General features: G+C 70.0%; 1 long non-coding RNA gene across 1 annotated transcript; it reads right to left on the reverse strand.

Annotated features, from left to right (window-relative positions):
* Positions 1-1,168: 1,168 nt before the first annotated feature.
* On the reverse strand, positions 1,169-2,256 carry LOC119878041. The gene is made up of 3 exons (XR_005386042.1): positions 2,212-2,256; positions 1,439-1,533; positions 1,169-1,232 (listed from the first exon to the last, which is right to left on the reverse strand). It is a non-coding gene; the product is annotated as an uncharacterized LOC119878041 (long non-coding RNA).
* Positions 2,257-7,673: the final 5,417 nt, after the last annotated feature.

Below are 7,673 nucleotides of genomic sequence, written 5' to 3' on the forward strand. Positions count from 1 at the left end.
GGCCTGGGTTCCCCGAGGCTGGAGCAGAAGAGGAGAGCCCCAGAGATGAGGACGGGGGCCTTGGGGGTTCTGTCCCCTGTGGGCGGCCCCAGCAGGCCGAGTCGGGAGGGGCCAGGGCCCTGAGCCCACCTGGGGGGGGGGCAGGTCGCACCGCATCCTCCGGAGCTGGGTCACGGAGGCCCAAAGGTGTCTGAGCACTGCCTCGTCCTCCAGGGCCCAGGGCTGGGCCAGAGAGTCCTGGAGGAACTCCCGGAGCCCTTCCAGGGGCAGCTTCAGGAGGTGCTCTGGGCGGTGGGCGAGAGTCAGACCCAGAGGGCCCCACCCTGGGGCCCCCGGTGCCCCCAGGCCAGCGGCTGGGGTCCCGCTGTGCCCAGGAGCGCCGTGGGCAGTGCGCTGGCCGGGGTGGCCCCTGCCCGCTGCTCCTCTCAGGGAGCCCCGCTGCACCCGCCTGCCCCGCCGTCCCCCCACCCCAGGTCTGGGTGCTGCTCAGAGCACAGGGTCACCACCCCCGTCCCCCCCCCACCCAGCACACCTGGGCTCCCAGGGGCTCACTTACTCCTGTGCACCTTGAGGATGGTGTATGCCATGGCCGTGAGCACCCGCTCCCCATCCAGGATATAAGCATCCCAGAGCTTCAGGGTGAGCAAGAAGGGGGTCTAGGGGACAGCGGGGTGGGAGGAGCGGCCTGAGCAGGGCCCCTGGGGGGCTCGGCTGGGGCTAGGCTAGGCCTGCCATCTGCCCCCCGGCTGCCTCCAGTGAGGCCCCACAGCGCCCCCGTGCATGCCCTCCTCCCAGGGAGATCAGGGCTCCCGGCCGCTCCGGGTTCCGACCCTGGCCAGCACCCCCTGCACCCCTGGGGGCACAGACTCTGCCCCCACTTGATGACACCACGCCTCAAGAGGACCCCAGGCTGGCCGCCCAATGGGCCGAGGGCCCATCCACACCCCAGGCTTACCTGGCCTTCCCCGGGGGAGCTGAGGCAGAGACGGCCCGCCCCCCGGAACCTCGTCTAGGGACCCTCTGGGCTTCTCCAGGACGGGCTGGGCTGTGAGCCTCAGCTTCAGGGCCCTGGGGTCGGGCCTGGCTCGTCTGGAGGGTGGGGCTGAGCTGGGCCCTCCCCGGGGGCAGGGGGCAGGTCCAGGAGAGGGAGTCCTGGGGGGCCTCACCCGGCCGAGGAAGCATTGGAGAAACCACTTCGGGGTGTAGATTCCTGTGCACATCTGCTCCTCCTCCTGGCGGAAGGGCAGGAGGTGCTCAGGCCCCACACCGCACCCCTGGAGCCAGGTGAACGTGCTCCCCACGGCCCCGCCCAGTCCCAAGGGTGCCCCTGGGCCCCAGGGGGAGGAATGTGACCCCAAACTCTGGGCAGCTTGGAAGGCTGTGCCCTCCAACCCCTGCCCCGGGCCCCAGGGACGGAGCCTCAGGAGCTCCCACTCACCATGTGCTTCCTCAGGTCGGGGAGAGCTCTTTGGAGGACGCGCTCGTGATGAGCCTGGAACCTGAGGAGCTTCGGGAAGCCCGGGACGAAGAAGCCTGAGAAGGCCCCAGGCCCCCACGATCAGGGCCTCCTCCTGCACCAGGCGGGGTGGGGGGTGTCGGGGCAGGGGCCTCCCCCCACGCCCTGACCCCCGTGTGCCCACCGCCCTCGGAGCCCTGACTGGACCCGCTCTTCCCAGAGGGCAGGGCTGCCTCCCAGGCTGGGGGTGTGGGGCCCGGGGACCCTAGTCCTCACAGAGACCCCGCGGGGCATGGGCTGGGGGCTGAGGACCAGGCCCGGCTGACCCAGCACCCTCTCTCCTGCAGTGGCCGCCTCAGGGACAGGCTGGTCCCCAGCCCTGAGGGGCAGCGAGTGCAGGCCATGGGGAGGGTGATGGGTGTGCATGGCCCTCTGTGGGGCTCGGGAGTCAGTTTGGAGGCACCCAGGAGGGGGAGACACTGCCCCTGGGCCTCATGTGGCTGCGGGCTGGCAGGGGGGCCTGGGGGGCAAGCAGGCAGCCGGGCGGGAGGCTGGGGGAGCAGCGGGAGTGCGAGCCTGGCCTGCAGACGGTGGGGCAGGTGGCCGTGGCTCCGGGACCCCGAGGCCACTGGGGAGGCGGGGCCTTTGCCCGTGGGGGGGGCAGGCTGGGGGTGCCCGCCTGCCCCCCAGTGCAGCAGCCTGCAGGGAGGCCCTCCTGAGCTCCCCTCCTGCCCGGCGGCCCGGCGGGCCCCTACCGTGCATGGCGTGCCTGTCGTCGGTCATCAGCTGGGCCAGCGCCCAGAAGGCGTCCTCCTCAGGCAGGAACATGAGGAGGATGGCCGTGATCTCACTCATGCCCTGGCAGTAGCCCACCTCCTGCAAGAGCCAGAGCCCCACAGAGGGCATGTGCCCCGAGGTCCCCTCTGAGCCCTCCCCGCGGGTGTCAGGCTCCCCCGGCTCCCTCACAGCCCGGGCTCCCGGAGGGGGCTCCCAGAGGGCGGGGGGACCAGCTCAGGCGCCAGCACCCCGGGCCCTGCTACCGAGCCCTGTAGCTGCCGTGCCAGGGCCCCTGTCCTCAGACCAGCAGGAGGGGCCTCCGTGAGCTGTGCCAGGCTACAGGGGACCCGCCAGATCTGGAGACCCCCCCGGAGGGCAGGTTGGGGGCCTGACTGTGGCCCCTGGCAGGTCCCACGAGGGGAGCTGGGCCAGGACACCCTGCAGGGCCGGGGAGCGTGTGAGCTGGGGTCCTCGGGGACCCTTCTGGAATGCGCCGTGGAAGGGGGCGGCCTCCTGGGCGCCTCGGCCTCATGCCCTTCAGGGGAGTGGGAGCCTTCCCCGCCCGGGTTCTCGTCAGTAGTGCCGTCTGTCAGGGTCCAGACCCGAGCTCTAGGACGGCCGTGGTGCACGCAGGGGCCCCGAGCAGCCCCGGCCCTTGGGCACGCAGGCCCTGCCTCCCCTGGGAGGTCTGCACCCCGCCCCCTGCCTGTCCTGGAGCAGAGAGACCCTCCCCGGCATCTCGGGGCCGTGGAGCTGGGGCCCTAACTGTGAGTCCCACTGGTCACCAGCACTCAGGACAAGGCCGCCTGCGGGGCAGGAGCCGGGGGCAGGGACACTCACGGTGTTATACACCGAGTAGGCCGCCAGCACGGGGAACAGGGCTCACTGCCTAGGAGGGGGGACAGCGGGGGGCTCTGCTCAGACAGCCCCCGCCCAGCGAGGCCGCCGAGGTGTGGACACCCGCCCCGCAGGCCCCGCGGCCCGCAGGGCCCCTCCGCGGGGGCCGATCTCTGGGGTCAGGTCTGCGCATGGGGACAGGCGGCGACCTCACACGTGCAGCGCGCCGGGGGTTATGTGCACCCTGGGGTGTCCGATGCCTCCGAGCGGCTCCCACTGTGGGGTGTGCAGCTCCAGGTTCCCTCAGTGCTGCCAGCGCCCCCCCGAGCCCTGGAGCGGCCCCCACTGCATGCCCCCCTGGGAGCCAGCGCTCCTCCTGCCTCGGTCCCCGCAGCCCCTGACGCCTCTCCTCCCCTGCCCTGGCCTGGCCCCGTGTCCCAGGAACACCACCAGCCCCACGTGGCCGCCTGCCCCGAGCCCACGCAGCCGGGGCATCCGTGGCCCTGAGTGCACCCCCAGGCCTTCCCAGGTGTCCCTTTTCTGGACTCTGTGCGAGGGACCCCTCACCCGCCCATCCCAGAGCATCTTGGGGCTCCAAGTCTGAGCCGCCGTGCTGAGAGCAGGGAACATCTGTGCAGGTGTGACCTGGATACAGGCTGCGAACCCCTGGGGTGACTGAGCACGCGGCGGGGTATGGGGTGCGGCCCCGCTCAGCACTGCCAGGAGCCGCCCGATGCCCCCCGCATGGCAGCCTCAGTCTGCACCCCGGCTCCGCAGCCCCCAGGCCCGGGCTGCTGGAGGCCAGCTCCCCCTGGGCCGGGGGTCACAGGTCAGCCTGACCCAGCCCCACTCTGAGGGCCGCGGGGGCCCCGGGGGTCAGCAGGTTCACTGCAGGAAGGAGCACCGAGCTCTCGTGGGGAAACGGTCCAAGCGGCCCCCCTCCCCGGGAAGCCCAGTGCACCCCTGCCTGGCAGCTCCTCAGCCCCGCCCCTGGCGCCCCTGCAGGTCACCCCTGGGGTCCCAGGCTCCCACACACCCCACCCGCTGCACACAGATGGAGCTGCATCCTCTGCTCTACCCACCTGCACCCGCCCTGTCGGGGGCTCCCTGCCTTGCCCCCTCCCTGTGACCCCTGGGGACGCTACGGGACACCCAGGCTTCTGATGGGAGCAGGTCGTCCAGAGAACCCCAAGGTGGCCGGGGAGGCTGAGCATGTCCCACAGTCAGCAGCTGCACCGTGACCTTTTCGGGAGGGCAATGGTGTGGGGGCAGGGGTGGGATGGTGGAGTGTGGGAGATGGTGTGTGGGGGATGGTGTGAGGGGACATGGTGTGGGGGTGGGGTGTAAGGGGACATGGCATATGGGGCAATGGCGCAGGGGTGATGATGTAGGGGGATGGCGTGGGGGCGGTGGTTGAGAGGAATGAGGTGGGGGGCCTGCGGATACAGTGCACCCCCTTCTCTAAGGTGCACATGGAGACGTCTACAGATAAAGGTGACCCCAGTCGGGTTTGCTGTGACCCCTGCCCCTGGGGCCCCGTGTGCTCAGCGCAGGGCCTGTCTGGACCAGGGGCGGCATCTGGGGGTCATAATACTATGTGTGCTCACCAACTGCAAATTGTCTAAAATAAAATGCACAGAATTCAGAAATACATAAAAGCATGGAGAGTGGGTGTCATCCTGACCCGTCTGACCCTTGTCGGGTCCATGTGTCCTGGTCCAGCTCTGGCCGGGCCGCCTGGCCCCCAGGTCCCCTTACTGCCCCCCATGGCACCCACCCCGGCCCCCTGCTCTTCATGGGGCCGCCCCACACCTCCTTGGGGTTCAGCTCACACGGTGACCCCTGGAGGCCCCGTCCTGGTGGCCTCCCCATCCCCCGGGGATGTGGGCACGGAGGTCATCCCCAGCTCCCTACCATGTGGCAGTGTTTTGTTTGCTGCCGTCGCTCCCCCCAGCCTCAGACACCCCATGTCCCCTGCACAGAAGCCCCCAGGCCTCTCCCAGGCCCCCGAACCCCACTGGCCCAGCAGCCTCACCCGACCCCGTAGCAGTCCCAGAACATGGTGTGGCTGCAGAACGTCCTATTGACGTCCAGGTCAATCTGCGTGATGTCCCAGGAGGAGACCAGGGCCTCCTCCTTCATTTCCTGTGGGGTGACCCCGGGAGGAGGAGCCGGTGTCAGGGACACAGACCCCGACCTGTCAGCAGCTGCCGTCCTGGGCAGGGAGCCCTGGGGCCACCATGGGAGTGTGTCCTGCAGGAACCTCCTTCCTTTCCCTGGGAGGCCGGGGACGGCGGGAGTGCCCACCATGCCCGCGGGGCCTGCGTGAGGGCCTGTGCCCAGCTGTCGTGGGCGGGGAGGGGACTGAGGGTCAGCCTGGGTGGGAGGGGACAGGGGGGGTCAGCCCTGGTGGGGAGGGGACATGGGGGTCAGCCCTGCGTAGCAAGGGGACAGGGGGTCAGCCCTGGGTGGGAAGGGGACATGAGGTTCAGCCCAGGTGGAGAGGGGACATGGGGGTGTCAGCCCGGAGGGAAGGGGACATGGGGGTCAGCCCAGATGGGGAGGGGACATGGGGTTCAGCCCAGGTGAGGAGGGGACATGGGGGGTCAGCCCTGGGTGGGGAGGGCCATGGGGGGTCAGCCCAGGTGGGGAGGGGACATGGAGGATCAGCCCGGGTGGGAAGGGGACATGGGGGGTCAGCCCTGGTGGGGAGGGGACTGAGGGTCCACGGGGAGTGGACGGGCCCCACGTGGTATTTCCTGGCATTCCTGGCCTTGACCTGGTCGACGTTCAGCAATCGCAGCCACACCTGTCCCCACACCTGGGGCGGGACCCCCTTGTAGACCCGGCATCGCAGCTGCAGGGAGGAAGGCAGTGCTGGTGAGAGGGGCCCAGGGCGGCCCCTTGGAGCCCAGGGAGCGCGAGGCATCTAGAAGTTTCCGGCTTTGGCTCCAGGGTGTCTGCAGAGAGGCTGGGTCTCCCTGGAGCTGGGCACTGTCCCCCACGAGGAGCAGGGACCGTGGCCCCGACCTGACGCTCCCCCACCACCATCCCGGGGCCTGGGGAGGCTCGGGCTCCCAGCAGACTCACCCCAGGCAGGGGGCTCCCCTGAGGACAGGGCAGGAGGACACTGAGGGCGGCCCCCCAGCTCCGTCAGGACGGAGAGCCCTCGGGAGCACCCAGCGCCCCACCTTCTCGCTGGGGAGGTAGTGGTGCCATCGCTTGAGCATTTTTATCCATTTGTCCGCACGCGGGGTCTCCTGGCGGAGTTTCTAGAAGAGGACAAGTGGAGGCCGCAGGTGAGGCTCCAGCCCGGGAGGTGGGCGCTCGGGCTATGTCCAGTCCCCCGCGGGACCCGGAGGAGCCAGGAAGGCACAGGGCCCCCCGCGGACCACGGCTCTGGGTCTGGGGTGCGTTCCCGGCAGCCTGTGCAGCACTGGGACGGGGGACTGGGGAGACGCCCGGGGATGTCCTTGGGGACGGGGTGCAGACAGCTGGCCCCAGCCCCCCCCCACATCCTGCCCGGGGCCCAGGACAGGCTCTCACCTTGGCCTCGCGGGGGCTGGGGCCTGGCAGCTCCTTGTCCCTGGAAGGCAAGAGATGCAGAGCCCTGAGGCCCCAGCCCCACAGCCACACACACACACCCTCCCCCCCGTCTGCACCCAGGGGCCTGGGGAGGGCAGGGCTCCTCCAGGGAGGGCAGGGGCTGCCAGCGGCCTGAGGGCGGGCGAGGGCCGCGTCTGGGGGGTCTGAGAAGGGTGTTTGCCGGTGGTGGGCTGGGCGGGGACCCCTCGGCGCCCCCAGGGGTTGACCTGCCCCCCTCCTTGATGGACCAGCCCGAGAGCTGTCAGCATGGCCCGCGTGCGCCGTGACCGTCCCGCTGAGGTCCCTCCGCCTCCCCAGGGCCTGACTGCCCAGCGTCCAGCCGGCCTCGCCCTGCCCCCTGGCCGTCCCCCTGCTGTCCCCTGACTCCCCTCTCTGCTGTCCCCTCTGCCACCCTGGCCCATTTCACATCCTGTCCTGTCGGAGCCCCTGAACACGACCCACCCCTGAGCCATCCCACCAGCCGCTGGTCCCCACCTGAGCCTCACCAGGGCCTGGTGACTGTGGTCCCCACCTGGGCCTCACACGGACCTGCTGACTGTGTTCCACTCCTGGGCATCACCCGGACCTGGTGCCTGATGTCCCCGCCTAGGCCTCACCTGCAACTGGTGACTGTGGTCCCCACCTGAGATTCACCTGGACCTGGTGACTGTCGTCTCCACTTTCATTTTACCTGCACCTGGTGACTGTGCTCCACATCTGGGCCTCACAGAAACCTGGTGACTGTGGTCCCCCCCCCCCCCGGGCATCACCTGCACGTGGAGACTCTGGTCCCCACCAGGTCCTCACCCGGTTTGGCGACTGTAGTCCGGACCTGGGCCTCACCCAGAACCATTGACTGTGGTCCCCACTTGGGCCTTACCTGCACCTGGTGGCTATGGTCCATACCTGGGCCTCACGTGGACCTGGTAACTGTGGTCCCAACCTGGGCCTCACCCAGACCTCTTGATTGTGGTCCCCACCATGGTCACAACTGGTCCTGGTGACTGTGGTCCTCACC

This window comes from Canis lupus, chromosome X (assembly GCF_011100685.1).
Source record: "Canis lupus familiaris isolate Mischka breed German Shepherd chromosome X, alternate assembly UU_Cfam_GSD_1.0, whole genome shotgun sequence".
NCBI lineage: Eukaryota > Metazoa > Chordata > Mammalia > Carnivora > Canidae > Canis > Canis lupus.